General features: G+C 46.0%; 1 protein-coding gene across 1 annotated transcript in view; it reads right to left on the bottom strand.

Moving 5' to 3' along the window:
- The window catches only part of LOC125758933 (neprilysin-21-like), a 204,912-nt gene extending 188,367 nt beyond the window's left edge, over positions 1 to 16,545 (bottom strand). Inside the window, exon 1 of the mRNA XM_049416721.1 lies at positions 16,485 to 16,545. The gene's annotated coding sequence lies outside the window, so the exon portion shown is untranslated. The remainder of the gene's footprint in view (positions 1 to 16,484) is intronic.
- Between the last annotated feature and the right edge of the window lie 1,093 nt (positions 16,546 to 17,638).

The raw sequence follows: 17,638 nt of genomic DNA, 5'->3' as shown, positions 1-17,638 counted from the left end.
GCGCGTGCATGTGTATTGCGTGCGTGCTAGTGGGTGTGTGTGCGCGCGCGTGTGTGAGCGTGTGTATGTGCATGTGTGCGTGCGCGCGTTTGTGTACACTTGCGTGCGTGCGTATGTGCGCGACTGTTTGCGTTCGCGTGCATGTGTGTGCGTGTGTGTGTGTGTGTGTGTGTGTGTGTGTGTGTATTGCGTGTGTGTGAGTGCACGCGTGCGTGCGCGTGTGTGACGGCATGTGCATGCGTTTGTGCGTATGTGTGTGTATTTCTGTGCAACATTTAAGGCGGAAAGTTGGGCTAGTTGGTAACGTAAATAATAGGACATGTTTACTAGCGAAAAAGACGAGGACGAGAAGAAGGAATACAGGACAACGCTAGACTTCAACTAAACTTTATTAGACATAACATTCAGGTATATATATAGACAACTTGGCGAGCGCATGTGTAATAAAGTTTAGTTGAAGTCTAGCGTTGTCCTGTATTCCTTCTTCTCGTCCTCGTCTTTTTCGCTAGTAAGCATGTCCTATTATTCACGTTACCAACTAGCCCAACTTTCCGCCTTAAATGTTTCACTTGTCAATAGAATGGGCCCTGTTCTTCCACACTTTTTATGTGTTAATCCTTCTATTACCTACGTCAACCTATTAGCCATTTCTACGTTCAAGGCAAGGCTTTACACCTTTGCTCTGAACAACTACTTAGTGACCCCTGAAGTACAGGCGTTGTTCGGACCTTGCTTCGCATCACAAACAACTGCGACGCGTGTCATGCGGTCTATCCGTACGGAACTTTGTCGTCAGGGGCGATTCTATCAAGAGTGCATCCGAGTGCTTTCTGCCTCACTGGTCGTCGGGGATAACAACAGTGAGTGTGTGTTTCGAGCTCTGATGAGGGAGGCTTCAGCGGTGAGCGAGTTCCTGTGGACCAAGCAGCTTCCGTTGCTCTGCTCATGGAAGAAGTCCAGGAAGAAGAAGGCGATGTCTTCAGCAAAGGTGACGTACCTTGGACAGTCGTCTACGCCTGACACGGTGGATGCGGTCTTGCGTTGTGGACCGAAGTTTTGCACTGTTCCTAATGAGAACCCGGTAACCCTGCTGTCCATGGTTAGAAAGGTAGCTTCTCGTGCCAAAGATAATGATTGTGATAGACCTGTGTCGGAAGGTGTTGATTGCCTTAATAGCAAGAGGCTCAGGGCTAGGCAAGGCTTGTCGGTGAAGGAAACTATTGAGAGCCTGAAGAGTAATGAGCAAGCGCTGTTAGTATCTGATAAGGAAGGTGGCTTTGTTGTGTTACCGGTCAGTCTTTATGAGATTAAGGCGCAAGAGGCAGTGTCCAAGAATTTTGTGGCTACAAAGACTTCTTTGACAGATCTGAAGAAAAGGGCGTTACGTTTTTGTGACGATTCGAACCTTCCCAGCCTCAGGAAGAACTTTGTTGCAGCCAAAAAGAACACCTTAAGTTTGTTCTTTACAGCAAAAACGCACAAGGAAGGTGTGCCGTTTAGGGCTGTTGTCACGGAAAAAGGATCTTGGCAAGGTTTTTTATCAAGGTTCCTTCAGAGGCAGCTGGCTCTAATCAAGCTGGATGATCCGTATTTGATACGGAATTCAGGCGATGTCATGGAATTTTTATCCGCGCAGCCAGGGACGGGGACGCAGCTTGTTGGCTTTTCTGTAGACGTTGTAGACTTGTTTTACTCTATTCCAAAAGGTGCCTTGTTTTGCGCGGTCAGAAACAGCACTGATAGCTTTGGTGCAGTTGAATTTATGAACGCGGCGGGGCTTTCTGTTGACAATTTTTTAGAAATGCTTAGATTTTATCTATCTTGTACACTGGTAACCTTCGCCAATGACACCTTTGTACAAAAAGATGGGGTGTGCATTGGATCATGTATAGCACCGATTTTAAGCGACCTTTTCTTAACATACGTTGATAAGCGTATTTATTGCCTCAGCTGTTGACGCTGCAAGTGTTGCAAAGATTTTTAGGTACGTGGATGATTACCTTGTGTTGTTAAGAAACACGCCTCAAGGGGGAGCGGGGGCTGCAGAGCAAGTCCTGCAATTGTTTGATAGATGCGGTGATGGTCTCAGGTTCACGTCAGAGAAGCCTAATGAGGGATGTTTGCAATATCTAGATCTGCGAATTAGCTTTAGTGACCACATTTGCTGGGAATACCGACCTCGTTCCAAAAAATCGATCCTGGGATATAATTCGGCCCATTCAAAGATTGTAAAGCGAGGCATAGCAACAAACTGCTTGCGAGCGGCGCTTGCTAAGTCGTGCGAGCACCTTGTAGGAGACAGCGTGAAAGGCCAAGTTGAACGCCTCAAGTTGGCCGGCTTTCCGGAACAGCTGATTACGTCCGTGCTGGAGAGTCTGGTAAAGGAGGTGAAGGTTGGCGGCCTAGCCGCTAGACAAAACGGGAATGAATCACGGGAACGTCCTGTGCCTATCTCTTACGTACACCAGCTCTCGCACCGATTGAAGAAGGTGGCAAAAAAATGCGGCGTTCACGTCGTGTTTACCGCGCCGAATAAGCTTGTACGTATGTGTGCGGCGGTGAACGGGCTAAGCCAAGACAAGGCTTGTAAAGTGAGTCACGCCACTCGTTTTGTTCCATGCAGAACTGCAGTGGTGTACAAGATCCCGCTGTCCTCTGGCCGGTGTTATGTAGGCCAAACCGGCCGTTGCATTAACGTAAGGCTGCGGGAGCACCGAGCGGCAGTGAAGGCGTTGGCCGGTGGTGGACACCTTGCCGACCATTGTAGGAGATGTTCATGCTCTCCACACTATGAAAAAACGGCAGTGCTGCGCAGCTTCGCAACGCAGGCGGAGAGGGAGATTTTTGAAGCTTTGGTCATTAAAAAAGAAGCTGACGCTTGTGTCAGCAGTCCCTCTTTGGCTCTCTCTGACAAGGAACTTGGATATCTGGAAAGAAACTGATAACTCTTCTGTGTTGATTAATTTTTTCGGTTTTAACAGGACCTTTGCGCGCATGCGCTCGCCAAGTTGTCTATATATACCTGAATGTTATGTGTAATAAAGTTTAGTTGAAGTCTAGCGTTGTCCTGTATTCCTTCTTCTCGTCCTCGTCTTTTTCGCTAGTAAACATGTCCTATTATTTCTGTGCGTGCGTGTTTGTGTGTGTGTGTGTGTGTGTGTGTGTGTGTGTGTGTGTGTGTGTGTGTGTGTGTGTGTGTGTGTGTGTGTGTGTGTGTGTGTGTGTGTGTGTGTGTGTGTGTGTTTGTGCTTGTCAGTGTCTGCGCGCGGATATCGCTGTCGAGCTCTAGTTGCTTAGCAAACTGAACGAAAAAAAACTTTGTCAGAGAAATTCAACCAATGCATCACGAAAACATCTGTTCACTGATTATTCCACAACATCTAATGTTTCTTGGTCCTAATAGACATAGATGAGGCAGCTCAGAAAGTGGCATCTGAATTTAAGATCAAGAAATTACCTTTCCTGCTTCATGACGACGTGAGGCGCATAGGCCACTCACACTATCAATGTTGTGTTCAGAAGCCTCCCGTTCTTCACGTGGAGGAGGCTCGTCGCTGCAGAAGTCGAAGCGCGGCCTCTTGCGTTGCGTGCCCGTTCATTCAGCATCGCCCCGTGGAGTCGCTGTCTCTACGTGCAATAAATGTGGCGTACATTCAGCGGTCGGGTAAGGCACTTCTGAAGCAATTGAACCTCTTGGCCCCCGTCGCTTCCGAGTAGTCGGCAGTAGAGCCTGCCGTTTTCGCGGAGGTTTCCTGGTTCTTGGCTGCGCGGTCAGGTATTTGGCATCCGTGGAAAATGCAAGGCACAGCATACGAAGAGAGCGTAGGTTTCTTTCGGGCGTGCAACAGCACGTTTCCCTTGTATTCTGCATGATATGTGGCAGAGATCGCTTCTTCCGGGAAATGCTTCGAGCACACATGGTCAGTAGGCTCCAAAACTCTGTCTGCTCTTGGAATCACCCGTCACCACTTATCTAAGCGCTCTGGTTCATGCGGAGCCTTGAAAAGCGACACACGAATTCAGAACAAAACATTTTTGCCCATTTCGAGGCGCAGCCAACGACAAGGCCGCTAGGGTACCTGGCATCATACACAGCGTCAAGGTATAGGTACACTCAGTCACAATATACGAATCAGCAAAACAAATGCACTGACAGGGCTTACAGGCACAGGGCAACGCGTTTATAAATCACAGAATGCCATGCATCCAAAGCTTTTAGGAAGATCTTTCTTTGAGAGCCAATTTCAGAAAGCGCGCCGCGCGATCCCCTGAGACCCCATTCCGCAGCGCCATCTCCACGCGTGCCGCGAAAACTACTCGTGGCTCAAGGTCATCGGCGAAAACAATCTGTCTGTGCCCTCTCCTCAAGCGGAGCGGCGAGTGTCAGCACCTAACTTATTCTTACACCATGGCGCTGACTAACACTCCTAGGTTTAAATATACATATATACCCCATAAAGTGGACGCGAGGATGACCGCCGCCTTAGCTCAGTGGTGGAGCATCGGATGCGTTCCAAGGTCGCAGGTTCGGTCCCTGCCGGCGGCAAGTTATCTTTACGTCCACTTTACTTTCTTCACATTTATATCCTGATTACTACAAGAAACATAATCAATGCTTTCTGTAGCATTATTGTCTGTTAGTTCTCATTAATATTATTGTGTCTAACAACGATAGACGAGCCCTTAAAAATAACCTTCTTTCCTTAAGTCTTTATAAACTCGTGAAAAACATTTTTAACGCCTATTCAAAATCTGTCGGTACTGCCCCAATGTCGTTGAAGTTTGTTCCAATATTTAACAAAGCTTCTGAGTGTTCCTCTCGCTCAGATAAGAAACCTGTTATTCGAAATGCCATGCAATTTCTCGTTTTGTGGCTAGCTAGAATGGCGACTTTGGCTCCAAGTCATGGTGTGTTCATGTAGCCTTTTGCACTAACCCCACCGATCAATGCATCGAAACGCAAATCTCTGCGAAAATGCCATGCTCTTTGGTAAGCGTGATTGTGGATAATGCTGCATGGGAACACTTTTCTTGATATCGCATACCTCTGGAGAAGTGGGCAGATATTCAGGGACAACATGAGTAGCCAACCATTTCGACAGCGAAAAAAAGAGTAAAATCGGCAAAAAATGTTTTCCGTGTACGGTGAAGTGAGCTTCACGGAAAAAGACCACAGTACGGTTACGGCTTTTAAGAGGCGAAGCTGAAGGTGGTGTTCTGCTGCTGGCAATGAGGTGCGCACAATATTTCTCTGCACAACTTGAGAAGTGCTTCTCTGCGCCGCCTGTTTCGGCCCTTCGATCCCAAATACCCGATGATGTGATCGCATGGTGGTACCTTCAGTAATCAGTGGGACAACGTTTTCCCACTATTTAAAACGCTCTCATGAGTGAGCGGGACATAGGTGTTCCAGTTTTAAAATCAAAACTTTACTGGCCTAGCCCAGCCAGTTTTGCCGTCTCTCCACTTGACCTTGAAGCGAAGAACACATACCGCGTGACTGGCCGCGTCCGCTGCCGCCGCTGCTCCGACCGCGGCTAGGATGACAAACGCTGCCTCGCCAGCCGTATCCACATGATTAACAAAGTGACTCACCGCTCTCTCTGCCACTTCTTGTCAGCGGGCGAGCGCTTCAGTTCAGCCGTTGTTCCATGGTTAGAGTGACTAGAATAAAATATTCTGGTACACTCTACCATGGTCGCGCGAAGGAGGGAGGTAGCAAGGACGCTGGTGCATCTGTGCCGAAGTTCTCTGCGCGATCCCAGCGGCGAAAGGGGCAAGCTGCGTCAGACCATCCTGCGCATGTCGCTCGGCCTACTAATGAGGTAAAGCGGAAACACGAGTACCAGCGTGACTTCGGGGAGTGACTTCGGCGAGCTAAACGTCGGGAGATGATGGAGGAAGACGACAACGATGAGCTTCAGGGGCGGCAATGGACGCCTCGCGTTCACTTCGGGGAAGGCTTCGGACACTGACGGAACGACTGAGTGCTAGCAGCACGCAGGGCTGGGCAGAGATACTCAGAAAAGTATTCCGGAATACAGATATCGAAATACATGAACTGGAAGCCTAAAATACAGATACTTAGATACATTTGGCTTTAACGTAACGGGATATTTCGAAGATACTTGTGCAATAACAGGAAAAAAGTATTCCGGAATACAGTTACAGCGATACAGATACTGGAATACTTTTTTTATTATAAGGATACTCATACTACGGAAAGACACTTATTAGTGCAGCATAATGTTGTAATTAAAGTTACAGAGCATCGAAACGTTCACTTCATTTATTTATTTATTTATTACAGTACCGTCAATGCCATTAAGACATTGCAGGGGAAGGGGGCGGACAAAGTACATAACTAGTAATAATGACATAATTACAGGTATCAATTGCAATAAAAATACACTATTTCACAGCAACAGTAACAAGGATTGGGCACCGAAATCGATATACTTGGCGAACAAAATAAGCTATGCAAGAAATAGCACACTTTAATCAAATCACTCGAATAACTAATGAACACCAGTGAATTGAGAAAAAGCACATATTTATTTTGAAGATCTGCTTTGCTGAGAAGGTTGCTGTGTAGGCTTCTCAAGTAGGCTGTCTTCTAACAGCGTCGGTTCAGCCTCAGAACAAGACCCACGAAAGAAAAAAAAGTCTGTCTACCGCTGAAGGCGAGCACAAATTCGTGTTATAGTGGATAGATACCGCCTTCATAGCCGGATTGCCCTGCAGCGTGGCGATATCTCTTCTCGGGTCATCTGAATACCGAAACACTTCCGCCCTCACTTGGGTTGTTCTGACTGTTCAGAATCGCAAGTCGGTCTCCATCTTCGGAATCCACAGCCGTCTGACCCTGTCGGCTTCAATGAAGCTGTCACCACCACCGAAGCTACCAGCACCCATTTCAGAAAGCCGCAACAGGCGAAGTCGGCTGCGGCGGTGGGGGAGCCTGCTACCACAAAAGACCATTTCACGCATGTAATCAATTAGGAACGCACCTTGACATTGGAGAGGTGGCTGAAAGCGCGTTAAAGATAGCCATCTTCTTGTCACTTCCGCCGCGACTACGCGAACTGCTTTTGGAAGAGCCGCCGCTTTGAGAACTGAACGCACGCGAAGCATTGCAAAGCCTGCTCCAAGGCGGTATCCGCGCAGGAGGTCGCGAAGTAATTGATGAGGGTTGCAACGTGGGCTTGTTGGTTACTCATTTGAACAGCTTTTGGTGTAGCGCGAAAGGAAACACGGACAAGAGAAGGCACAAAGGAACACCACACAGCGCTACTAGCAACAACATGTTTATTTTCAAGAAACAGACCGCTTATATACCATCAAAATCAGGCAGACAGCTGAACACGTGCGATCACTCAGATAATTCGTAAAAAACCATTTCACTAAGCAAAATCATAAGAGGATAAAACAGTAATTCACCGCTTTCGCAAGAATCCCAACTCTTTAGGTGACAATGTTATCGATGGCTTGCTCACACACAACTCACCGAGCGCATCGATAAGCTCGGCTTCAACTATAAGACGAGTGATCTCTTCTTTATGTTGACCAACAATGACGGTGTTATGAAACAATGGTCGGCAACCGCATGCATGCACGTGGAGTGCTAAAAACCCCTCAGGCGCCACTCTGTTCGATTTGTAATGGTGCTCTCTTAATCGCTCATTGACACATCGGCTGGTTTGGCCGACGTATTGCTTTCCACAAGAAAGCGGAACACGATAAATTACAAAACACTTGCATTCAACAAATTTGTTTGCATGCTTTTTTGTGCAACCAACTTTTTCTGCTCTAGCTGGATTTGTCATGGCGCACAGTTTCCCGAGCTTATCGGGCACTGAAAAGACTACCCTAATATTATCACGAAGTGCCACCTTCTTGAGATTATGTGACAGCTGGTGAACATAGGGGATTACAGCAGTGCGTCTCGTTTCTGTCGTTACGCGGCCTTGTGCGTTACACTGGCTTGAAATTCTGGGACTTCTTTTCAACTGTTTCTCTGCGACAGACACTAAAACATGATCTGGATAGCCAGATTCCTTCAGGCGTGAAATCTGGTTCTGGAAGCTATGCTTCGTTAGGTGGCCACAAGATTTATTCAAAGCATTGCTGAGGCACATCATTGCGATACCTCTCTTGGTTAGTTTCGAATGATTCGAATGAAATGGAAGTAAAGCTTTTTGAGCACGTGGTTCGTAGCTCCAGCATAGCTGGTTGTCAGAAAAAACGAGACTTAAGTCTAAAAACCTAATACGCCCCTCGCTAGGCCATTCAACTGTCACTTCTAGGGGATCCAGACCTTCGCGAAACACATTCAACACATTGGCACTCTCACTTTGAAAATCGTTCCACGAGCTGTCAATAAAAATAATAAAATCGTCTACATAACGAAACACTTTCTTAACATTTGTCTCCTCGATACGATCCGCCACACACCGGTCAAGTTCCGCTAGAAAAAGGTTGCTTAACACAGGCGCTATACATGAGCCTATACAAATACCCTTTTTTTGTAAAAGTATCTCATCGTTCCATTTAATGAAAGTCGAAGTCAGATAAAATTGTAACAAGGTGATAAAATCATCAGCAGATACGCCCGACTCAGTAGAGAACTTGACCACACCGAATTCATCAATGCTGGTTTCAACACATTTTAGCAATTGTGCGTGGGGGAGGGAATAGTATAAGTCGGTGACATCAATAGAAAAGGCTTTTAGCCCTTCATTTTCGTGAGCTTTCATGAAGTCTAAAATATTGTCTGAACTCTTTACTAAAAATGGGTCCCGAACCTCGAGAATATTGAGCTTGTCCAAGAGAAATGTAGCAAGTTCCTTTTGCCAGGTACCTATTTCCGATACAATGACTCGAAAAGGTATGTCAGCCTTGTGGGTCTTCGCGCTAAAGAATACGTCCAAGCTATCTTTCTTACTCTTTTGAATACCCTTAAGAGTTCCATGGACTTTCATGTTTTTGCACAACTGAATAGCCTTTGCTTTTACTTTCTTCAATGACACGTCTTTCTTCACCTTAAATAACCCAGATACGGCCTCATTAGCTTTTTCTCCAAAGCAAGAATGCGAAAACACTGCGAAGCCTCCCTCTTTATCTCCCTGTATTACACACAGCGAATTATCGTTCAAGTACGACAACACGCGCATTTACAGGAAGACGTGAGGCAACAGGCTTACACCGTGACAAGACGTCCACTCCTTCAGATGTAAGTCTCTCTTCCTCACCTTCAGTAGCACGCCGCGACATCTGACGAACGACGGTCAGGAGCTCAGGGTTCGTCCTCTGTTTCTGAACACCAAACTTGGGGCCCAGTCCTAGGACTTGAATGACGTCATCAGGTAGATGGAGGTCTTCAGGCACGTGGACCTTGCCCTCAGCTTTCCGCCGATCCCTTGTCGCCCGCTCCCGGAGATAGCGAAGCTGTGGCAACCAAAGCGCTTCTGTAGCCTGCCCCGCCAATTGCAGATATCTTCTAAGCTGGAATCCGGCGACAGACGACTCGAAAGAATTCTGAAGCAGTACACCAAGATGGATTCTGTGCAGGCGAATCTGGCGATACAATTCGGCGCGTAAAATCTTTAGCATCCTTTTTGCATGGTCGTGATAATATTAGGGTAGTCTTTTCAGTGCCCGATAAGCTCGGGAAACTGTGCGCCATGACAAATCCAGCTAGAGCAGAAAAAGTTGGTTGCACAAAAAAGCATGCAAACAAATTTGTTGAATGCAAGTGTTTTGTAATTTATCGTGTTCCGCTTTCTTGTGGAAAGCAATACGTCGGCCAAACCAGCCGATGTGTCAATGAGCGATTAAGAGAGCACCATTACAAATCGAACAGAGTGGCGCCTGAGGGGTTTTTAGCACTCCACGTGCATGCATGCGGTTGCCGACCATTGTTTCATAACACCGTCATTGTTGGTCAACATAAAGAAGAGATCACTCGTCTTATAGTTGAAGCCGAGCTTATCGATGCGCTCGGTGAGTTGTGTGTGAGCAAGCCATCGATAACATTGTCACCTAAAGAGTTGGGATTCTTGCGAAAGCGGTGAATTACTGTTTTATCCTCTTATGATTTTGCTTAGTGAAATGGTTTTTTACGAATTATCTGAGTGATCGCACGTGTTCAGCTGTCTGCCTGATTTTGATGGTATATAAGCGGTCTGTTTCTTGAAAATAAACATGTTGTTGCTAGTAGCGCTGTGTGGTGTTCCTTTGTGCCTTCTCTTGTCCGTGTTTCCTTTCGCGCTACACCAAAAGCTGTTCAAATGAGTAACCAACAAGCCCACGTTGCAACCCTCATCGACTACATTTCTCGTACAACGGGCCACTTTCTATATGTTCCTCAAGACCCAGGCTGGTTTGTAGCCTTCATCGCCAGCGCGACATGCAAGGCACGTTCACTCAGTTTCTGCATCCGTGCGGGCATTCTTCCGGATGACGTCCTCGCGCTTTTCGCGGGCTTTTCGCCGTCACTCGGCCATGCAAAAAGGATGCTAAAGATTTTACGCGCCGAATTGTATCGCCAGATTCGCCTGCACAGAATCCATCTTGGTGTACTGCTTCAGAATTCTTTCGAGTCGTCTGTCGCCGGATTCCAGCTTAGAAGATATCTGCAATTGGCGGGGCAGGCTACAGAAGCGCTTTGGTTGCCACAGCTTCGCTATCTCCGGGAGCGGGCGACAAGGGATCGGCGGAAAGCTGAGGGCAAGGTCCACGTGCCTGAAGACCTCCATCTACCTGATGACGTCATTCAAGTCCTAGGACTGGGCCCCAAGTTTGGTGTTCAGAAACAGAGGACGAACCCTGAGCTCCTGACCGTCGTTCGTCAGATGTCGCGGCGTGCTACTGAAGGTGAGGAAGAGAGACTTACATCTGAAGGAGTGGACGTCTTGTCACGGTGTAAGCCTGTTGCCTCACGTCTTCCTGTAAAGCGCGTGTTGTCGTACTTGAACGATAATTCGCTGTGTGTAATACAGGGAGATAAAGAGGGAGGCTTCGCAGTGTTTTCGCATTCTTGCTTTGGAGAAAAAGCTAATGAGGCCGTATCTGGGTTATTTAAGGTGAAGAAAGACGTGTCATTGAAGAAAGTAAAAGCAAAGGCTATTCAGTTGTGCAAAAACATGGAAGTCCATGGAACTCTTAAGGGTATTCAAAAGAGTAAGAAAGATAGCTTGGACGTATTCTTTAGCGCGAAGACCCACAAGGCTGACATACCTTTTCGAGTCATTGTATCGGAAATAGGTACCTGGCAAAAGGAACTTGCTACATTTCTCTTGGACAAGCTCAATATTCTCGAGGTTCGGGACCCATTTTTAGTAAAGAGTTCAGACAATATTTTAGACTTCATGAAAGCTCACGAAAATGAAGGGCTAAAAGCCTTTTCTATTGATGTCACCGACTTATACTATTCCCTCCCCCACGCACAATTGCTAAAATGTGTTGAAACCAGCATTGATGAATTCGGTGTGGTCAAGTTCTCTACTGAGTCGGGCGTATCTGCTGATGATTTTATCACCTTGTTACAATTTTATCTGACTTCGACTTTCATTAAATGGAACGATGAGATACTTTTACAAAAAAAGGGTATTTGTATAGGCTCATGTATAGCGCCTGTGTTAAGCAACCTTTTTCTAGCGGAACTTGACCGGTGTGTGGCGGATCGTATCGAGGAGACAAATGTTAAGAAAGTGTTTCGTTATGTAGACGATTTTATTATTTTTATTGACAGCTCGTGGAACGATTTTCAAAGTGAGAGTGCCAATGTGTTGAATGTGTTTCGCGAAGGTCTGGATCCCCTAGAAGTGACAGTTGAATGGCCTAGCGAGGGGCGTATTAGGTTTTTAGACTTAAGTCTCGTTTTTTCTGACAACCAGCTATGCTGGAGCTACGAACCACGTGCTCAAAAAGCTTTACTTCCATTTCATTCGAATCATTCGAAACTAACCAAGAGAGGTATCGCAATGATGTGCCTCAGCAATGCTTTGAATAAATCTTGTGGCCACCTAACGAAGCATAGCTTCCAGAACCAGATTTCACGCCTGAAGGAATCTGGCTATCCAGATCATGTTTTAGTGTCTGTCGCAGAGAAACAGTTGAAAAGAAGTCCCAGAATTTCAAGCCAGTGTAACGCACAAGGCCGCGTAACGACAGAAACGAGACGCACTGCTGTAATCCCCTATGTTCACCAGCTGTCACATAATCTCAAGAAGGTGGCACTTCGTGATAATATTAGGGTAGTCTTTTCAGTGCCCGATAAGCTCGGGAAACTGTGCGCCATGACAAATCCAGCTAGAGCAGAAAAAGTTGGTTGCACAAAAAAGCATGCAAACAAATTTGTTGAATGCAAGTGTTTTGTAATTTATCGTGTTCCGCTTTCTTGTGGAAAGCAATACGTCGGCCAAACCAGCCGATGTGTCAATGAGCGATTAAGAGAGCACCATTACAAATCGAACAGAGTGGCGCCTGAGGGGTTTTTAGCACTCCACGTGCATGCATGCGGTTGCCGACCATTGTTTCATAACACCGTCATTGTTGGTCAACATAAAGAAGAGATCACTCGTCTTATAGTTGAAGCCGAGCTTATCGATGCGCTCGGTGAGTTGTGTGTGAGCAAGCCATCGATAACATTGTCACCTAAAGAGTTGGGATTCTTGCGAAAGCGGTGAATTACTGTTTTATCCTCTTATGATTTTGCTTAGTGAAATGGTTTTTTACGAATTATCTGAGTGATCGCACGTGTTCAGCTGTCTGCCTGATTTTGATGGTATATAAGCGGTCTGTTTCTTGAAAATAAACATGTTGTTGCTAGTAGCGCTGTGTGGTGTTCCTTTGTGCCTTCTCTTGTCCGTGTTTCCTTTCGCGCTACACCAAAAGCTGTTCAAATGAGTAACCAACAAGCCCACGTTGCAACCCTCATCGACTACATTTCTCGTACAACGGGCCACTTTCTATATGTTCCTCAAGACCCAGGCTGGTTTGTAGCCTTCATCGCCAGCGCGACATGCAAGGCACGTTCACTCAGTTTCTGCATCCGTGCGGGCATTCTTCCGGATGACGTCCTCGCGCTTTTCGCGGGCTTTCGCCGTCACTCGGCCATGCAAAAAGGATGCTAAAGATTTTACGCGCCGAATTGTATCGCCAGATTCGCCTGCACAGAATCCATCTTGGTGTACTGCTTCAGAATTCTTTCGAGTCGTCTGTCGCCGGATTCCAGCTTAGAAGATATCTGCAATTGGCGGGGCAGGCTACAGAAGCGCTTTGGTTGCCACAGCTTCGCTATCTCCGGGAGCGGGCGACAAGGGATCGGCGGAAAGCTGAGGGCAAGGTCCACGTGCCTGAAGACCTCCATCTACCTGATGACGTCATTCAAGTCCTAGGACTGGGCCCCAAGTTTGGTGTTCAGAAACAGAGGACGAACCCTGAGCTCCTGACCGTCGTTCGTCAGATGTCGCGGCGTGCTACTGAAGGTGAGGAAGAGAGACTTACATCTGAAGGAGTGGACGTCTTGTCACGGTGTAAGCCTGTTGCCTCACGTCTTCCTGTAAAGCGCGTGTTGTCGTACTTGAACGATAATTCGCTGTGTGTAATACAGGGAGATAAAGAGGGAGGCTTCGCAGTGTTTTCGCATTCTTGCTTTGGAGAAAAAGCTAATGAGGCCGTATCTGGGTTATTTAAGGTGAAGAAAGACGTGTCATTGAAGAAAGTAAAAGCAAAGGCTATTCAGTTGTGCAAAAACATGAAAGTCCATGGAACTCTTAAGGGTATTCAAAAGAGTAAGAAAGATAGCTTGGACGTATTCTTTAGCGCGAAGACCCACAAGGCTGACATACCTTTTCGAGTCATTGTATCGGAAATAGGTACCTGGCAAAAGGAACTTGCTACATTTCTCTTGGACAAGCTCAATATTCTCGAGGTTCGGGACCCATTTTTAGTAAAGAGTTCAGACAATATTTTAGACTTCATGAAAGCTCACGAAAATGAAGGGCTAAAAGCCTTTCTATTGATGTCACCGACTTATACTATTCCCTCCCCCACGCACAATTGCTAAAATGTGTTGAAACCAGCATTGATGAATTCGGTGTGGTCAAGTTCTCTACTGAGTCGGGCGTATTTGCTGATGATTTTATCACCTTGTTACAATTTTATCTGACTTCGACTTTCATTAAATGGAACGATGAGATACTTTTACAAAAAAAGGGTATTTGTATAGGCTCATGTATAGCGCCTGTGTTAAGCAACCTTTTTCTAGCGGAACTTGACCGGTGTGTGGCGGATCGTATCGAGGAGACAAATGTTAAGAAAGTGTTTCGTTATGTAGACGATTTATTATTTTTATTGACAGCTCGTGGAACGATTTTCAAAGTGAGAGTGCCAATGTGTTGAATGTGTTTCGCGAAGGTCTGGATCCCCTAGAAGTGACAGTTGAATGGCCTAGCGAGGGGCGTATTAGGTTTTTAGACTTAAGTCTCGTTTTTTCTGACAACCAGCTATGCTGGAGCTACGAACCACGTGCTCAAAAAGCTTTACTTCCATTTCATTCGAATCATTCGAAACTAACCAAGAGAGGTATCGCAATGATGTGCCTCAGCAATGCTTTGAATAAATCTTGTGGCCACCTAACGAAGCATAGCTTCCAGAACCAGATTTCACGCCTGAAGGAATCTGGCTATCCAGATCATGTTTTAGTGTCTGTCGCAGAGAAACAGTTGAAAAGAAGTCCCAGAATTTCAAGCCAGTGTAACGCACAAGGCCGCGTAACGACAGAAACGAGACGCACTGCTGTAATCCCCTATGTTCACCAGCTGTCACATAATCTCAAGAAGGTGGCACTTCGTGATAATATTAGGGTAGTCTTTTCAGTGCCCGATAAGCTCGGGAAACTGTGCGCCATGACAAATCCAGCTAGAGCAGAAAAAGTTGGTTGCACAAAAAAGCATGCAAACAAATTTGTTGAATGCAAGTGTTTTGTAATTTATCGTGTTCCGCTTTCTTGTGGAAAGCAATACGTCGGCCAAACCAGCCGATGTGTCAATGAGCGATTAAGAGAGCACCATTACAAATCGAACAGAGTGGCGCCTGAGGGGTTTTTAGCACTCCACGTGCATGCATGCGGTTGCCGACCATTGTTTCATAACACCGTCATTGTTGGTCAACATAAAGAAGAGATCACTCGTCTTATAGTTGAAGCCGAGCTTATCGATGCGCTCGGTGAGTTGTGTGTGAGCAAGCCATCGATAACATTGTCACCTAAAGAGTTGGGATTCTTGCGAAAGCGGTGAATTACTGTTTTATCCTCTTATGATTTTGCTTAGTGAAATGGTTTTTTACGAATTATCTGAGTGATCGCACGTGTTCAGCTGTCTGCCTGATTTTGATGGTATATAAGCGGTCTGTTTCTTGAAAATAAACATGTTGTTGCTAGTAGCGCTGTGTGGTGTTCCTTTGTGCCTTCTCTTGTCCGTGTTTCCTTTCGCGCTACACCAAAAGCTGTTCAAGCGAAGTAATTGCTTGCCACCCGAAGAAAAAAAAATAGGCGTGCTGAACTGACCTAGAAAGACAGCGACTTTCGTCGGCAGAGGCCGACAACACTGCCCCCGTGATTCTGCCGTCTACGGCGTCACGCGCTTTACCACATGGACCATTCTGTGCTTGAGGGGAAACCATCGCCGCCCTATCTTGGCACAAAAAAAACGTCATTCCCCCATTGGAAACACGCCTCAACTCATTTCCGACAGAAAAAAAAACAATGTGACGAGATACCCGTGTCCTGCATAGTATCGCGATACAGGCGATACATCGTAAATGTATTTCACTACCGAGATACAAATACATTTTTCAAATGTATCTCGATACAGAAGTACAGATACTCAAAAGTACCTCTGAAATACTATCGCGATAGTGCCCAGCCCTGGCAGCACGGCACGTTCGACTAGCCATATAGTTCGGCTGGAAAACGGCACAAAATGGAATGAGCTCACGCAGGATAACCGAATTGGAGATCACTGACGGTGGCTTTCGTTCTGCAGAGAACATATAGGCTAACGGTAATAAAGAAGACTATAATGAACATCACGTTAGGACTATCAGAGAACACCTTCAGGCGTTTTTATGTAATCACCGACCACCAACAGCACACCACGTCATTTTCAAGACGGGCATGAAATCCTTGGCAGTTCGGCTCTCGCATTTACAAGAGACTGTTAATTCCTCTCTGCAAGGACATAGCAAATGAGTGGTGAATGTCGCTGAAGCCAGCAACATTTAATGCTCCAACGACATTCCCTCTTCAACAATTTTTGATATCATTGAGACTTCTACAAAACTTCTGTCCTGAGTGCCTGAACAATTGATGAAATGTCGCAGTGCTGAGTTAAAGAACATTTTAATGTATATTCACACGTCCTTAAGCTTTCTATGTTACATTCAGTTACTGAGTTAGTGAGATGCGATAAAGTACTTACCTTGAACGCTTCTTTAACAGCGGCATTGTCGGCGACAAGTTCGTCCTGGTTGACGGTACCATTTATCTATGAGCAAAATGAGAGGATAATAGGTTATTTTCGCTATATATTTCTGCATTGATATGTTAAAATCAAATATCAAGTAAAAACCTTTCATGCAATACAATGTGAAAGGGAACAGAAAGTAACAAAAAGAACATTAGCTAGATGATCTTAAAATGTCAGGAGCTCATTGAAACTGCTCTTTACTAAGCTTTTCGCAATAATAATCCTTTGTAAAGCGAAAATTTTTCTAGGTTCCGTGCATTGTGGGAGTCCACTTCATGCGAGGCATCATGCGAGGCCTATTTTTTTCTTTGAGCGAAGCGTTACGAGTGGGTTGCCGTCTTAGTGTACTTTGAGTGGTGTTACGCATATCTGGAGTTTAGCAGGCACTAGCGCTTGAAGCCTAGCTTATTTGGAACTACAAATGGCGCTGCGCCGGCATGATGCCCGCGCTGGGTGCTTTTCCTAAGCAGTTTTAGTACGACAGCGTGGCTCTGTGGTATTCTAATAAAGCACGCACTTGTTTTTATTTTCATATCCTGGTTTTGGGATGTTAAACCCCAGGTAATAATAATATTATTATTATTAGTGCTTTGCTCTCAAGGGGACCGCTTTTTTCACTTTCTCATGACGTGGTTTATTGCTCGCTGCAGGCCGCGCTACAGCTTTATGCGGATTCGCGAATGACGCCGACTGTTCGACGAACATGGCATGCCCGACTCGTATGTTTCAGCACGTTTCAGATTGTACGCAAGCGCCAGTGTTTACACTAGATTGTTACGCATGCATAAAGGCTGACGCATTTCGCCGCCGATCTGATTATTCGATGACAGGCGACTGTGTGCGACGATATTGTTGCACTTTGAGTGTCATTCATTTTCTCTGCACACGTTCGCGCTTTAAAGAGTTTCGTCCTTACCGGCTGCGATGGCTTTCTTCACCGTAACAACCATGTGACAATTTATTGGACTGCCGCGCAGAATGCCTGGGTTCGATTCCAATTCGAACCGCGCTTTGTAAATTCGAAAGATTTCGTAGCGAACCTAACGCACTTTGAGCGCTTCTATCTATCTATCTATCTATCTATCTATCTATCTATCTATCTATCT

This window comes from Rhipicephalus sanguineus, chromosome 6, assembly GCF_013339695.2.
Source record: "Rhipicephalus sanguineus isolate Rsan-2018 chromosome 6, BIME_Rsan_1.4, whole genome shotgun sequence".
Taxonomy (NCBI): domain Eukaryota; kingdom Metazoa; phylum Arthropoda; class Arachnida; order Ixodida; family Ixodidae; genus Rhipicephalus; species Rhipicephalus sanguineus.
Note: the sequence above shows the minus strand (reverse complement) of the source record. Positions and strands in the feature narration are given on the sequence as shown.